The 3,072-nt window shown below is 38.7% G+C and overlaps 1 protein-coding gene across 4 annotated transcripts in view; it reads left to right on the top strand.

Moving 5' to 3' along the window:
- Nucleotides 1-3,072, top strand: part of lhfpl2a (LHFPL tetraspan subfamily member 2a) — a 107,660-nt gene that overhangs the window by 70,182 nt on the left and 34,406 nt on the right. Inside the window, exon 1 of one of the 4 annotated variants that reach the window (XM_014004683.1) lies at nucleotides 2,864-2,950. The exons of the other annotated variants lie outside the window; for them this stretch is intronic. The gene's annotated coding sequence lies outside the window, so the exon portion shown is untranslated. Of the gene's footprint in view, nucleotides 1-2,863; nucleotides 2,951-3,072 lie in introns of those variants that run through there. 4 annotated transcript variants of the gene reach the window in all.

Genomic DNA, 3,072 nt, shown 5'->3' with positions numbered 1-3,072 from the left:
CATTTCATGTCATTAGCACCTCTAGTAATATATTTACTGAGAAAAATGGTGACGTGTTCAATACTTATTTTATCCGCTATATGTCGTTTTCTTTATCCTCTGCTCACAACCAGAATAAACTCTGTTTTAAAACATCTGTTGGTGACCATAGTTCTCAGCCTGAAAATTTGGACTGCTCTCTTCAGATCGGTGTGAATTTTTGTCTTGAAGCAGAGTAGTTCAAGTATCTTGGAGTCTTGATTTAAATGACGGCAGAATATATAAAGAGATGTACTCATTATTAATGCTTTATTGAAGACATTGGTTTTGTTTGTTACAGTAAACAAGCAGCTGAGCCAAAAGGCAAAGAACTCCATTTTTGGTCCCTCTGTGGTCAAATCTGCACCTATTGTTCTGAGGTGTGGTTCCTGAATGAAAGCAGGAGATCCAAGATAAAAGAGGCTGAAATGAGCTGTTCTTTTAGGGTGGCCAGGCTCAACGTTTACGATAGATCGAGGAGCTCCATCATCTGGAGAGAGTTCAGATTAGAGTCACTGCTCCTCCTCATCGAAAGGAGTCAAATGAGGTGGTTCAGATTCTGTGTACATCTCTGCTGGGTGCCTTTCTCTAGAGATTTACTGGGAGCATTCCAAAAGGGGGACACCCTGGAGTAGATCCAGAACATGCTAAGAGTGTAAATTATCTCTGGCCTGGAAACACCACAAAGGATTCCCTGACCAACGAATGAACGAACGATTGATGGATGGATGGATGGATGGATGGATGGATGGATGGATGGATGGATGGATGGATGGATGGATGGATTATAATAGTAAAACTTCAAAAACAACATGATTTTATTATTCCTGCTGATTATCAAGTGTAACCTTGCAAACTAAAGGCTGTGTCACACTAGACAACTCATGCCAACATATTAAACATTTTTTACGTTTAAATTGCTAATAAAAGTTATATATTTGATCGCTTTGTTCAAATTACATTATGTACACTCTGAAACGATACTTCCAGTTTTTTTTCAATTCCATCTTTAATGTAGATGTTTTTAAGATGTTCATAAGTTGTCTAGTGTGACGGTCTTGAAAGAGCCAGATTAAATACCCTCACTATTAAAAAAATGATGAAGATGATCAGTTTTTATCAGCAGCATCTCTTTAATAAAAGAAAGCTGAATGTTTTCATCTCTGGGGCACTCCACTCAGATGTGTCCACATACAATTTAGTCAGCTGCTACAAATATGGCAACTCCCCATGTTTTACTTCATAGGCTCAGTACTTGGAATGTAATTTCTGTGGTGCAGACATACTCCTTTCTGTGAAGTGACTTCATGATGCAGCTCTGTAACAGCTGTTAAAACTTAGTACTCCCCATGACCAAATAAGTTCATAAATCCTTATCTATATCTGGCTACAGAGTCGGTCCATCTCTTTCCTCTGTTAGAGTTCACAGCAGGTTCTCAGTTTGTCCGTTAAGTTGGCTGTTACTGCTCATCAGTTAGTAGTTTAATAATCCATTTCATTCTCTTCTCTGGTTTTTCATTTGTGGTCAAACCTAAACTGTGCTCAGATGCTTAAATTCTCGTTAGTTTTTGATCTTCTGCCCTCCTCTTTCAGGTCATCGTATATGTTTCAGTAACATTAGCATCATATTCCACTCATTACTGTTTCCTGTTTGGAGTTTTATGACAGTTGAGGACAACTCTTCTGCTTAAGCTTGCAACAGCAGACTATCAGCTTGTTTATTTTACAGCTTCATGGTTCATCTCAGGTTTTCTGCAACCAGTTGTCTTCTGGCTTTGAGGGCACATGTATAGGAGACTCCAAACAATGGACACTCATGGGTATTAGTGTTGGGGGTCAGTTTGAAATAGGGTGTAATCTAAGGTCTGTAAACTGAACCTTGAATCTGCCCCCGGTTACTCAGACTATTAGACGCTCATAAATCCACCTTGAGCCCCACATGTATGGACTACAAAGCTCAGATCTGAGTGTCTGGGAACTCCGAGCAGATGTCTGGGCAAATGTTGTCACAAATCACATTAATAGAGTGGGCCAGGCGTTTATTAATCCCATTCATCATAGCTTCAGAGAAAAGGAAGTTGCAGGTATTTAGAAATGTGATTCAAACTCAGCTAAGTAGGGTTGTTCATACTCTGTATCACTGCAGCTGCACTGAGAAAAAGGACTTTTGGGTGTAGAAACATTTATTTAACTGTTCTTCTAACAGGGTTCCCACAGGTCCTTGAAATCCTTGAAAGTTTGTGAATTTGAGAAAATAATTTCAAGGCCCTTGAAAGTTCCTGAAAACAGCTAAAATAGCCACCTGTCCTTGAAAGTCCTTGAATTTTTGGAGGGGGGATTTGAAATTGATGATGACTGCTGTCAATATGTTATTATTTTTATTGAATAAATCATTTAATTGAGCAAATTAAGTAAAATTTACCTGATTTATTCACAAATCTTCAACTATTTTCTTAATAACTTTTACTAGATAATGATGAGTAAATATTACATGAATTTGTAGCATTTAAATTTACTTAACAAACGTTAGTGCAAATTTGTTAGAGGATGTTTTCAAGTATATCTAACAAGTTTTTTTTCAGTGTGGTTCGGGTTGACTCAGCTTCAATATGGTTTTTAAACTGTAAACCCTGTCAGTAACGAAGTAATCATCAAGTTCTACCATAATGCCAGTATCTCAGTGGTCTGTGGCTTCGATGAAAATGAAAACATAAGGAACCCCAGCTTGCAGGATTTGAAATAGCAGTAAATGACATTACCTGAGGCTTCTGTTCTGTTAGACGCCTTTTCAGTCGCAGTGTTTTGAGTGGCCTTCAGTCCACCTTATTGAGTTTTTATTTATCTAATCCAGGGGTGGGCAATTCTGGCCCTTGAGGGTCGTAATCCTCCATGTTTGGCCTGTTCCCCTGCTTCAGAACATCTTATTCAATGAGTGAGTTGCCTCTTCAAGTTCTGCAGATGTCTGTTAATTACCTCTGCCAAGGGCGAAGGAATGTTTTCATTCGCGTATGTCTCTCTGTCTGTCTGTCTGTCTGTCTGTCTGTCTGTCTGTCT

The sequence above is a fragment of the Austrofundulus limnaeus genome, unplaced genomic scaffold (genome assembly GCF_001266775.1).
Source record: "Austrofundulus limnaeus strain Quisiro unplaced genomic scaffold, Austrofundulus_limnaeus-1.0 Scaffold26, whole genome shotgun sequence".
Taxonomy (NCBI): Eukaryota; Metazoa; Chordata; class Actinopteri; order Cyprinodontiformes; family Rivulidae; genus Austrofundulus; species Austrofundulus limnaeus.
The sequence above is the reverse complement of the archived record's forward strand: the minus strand, read 5'-3'. Positions and strand labels throughout refer to the sequence as shown.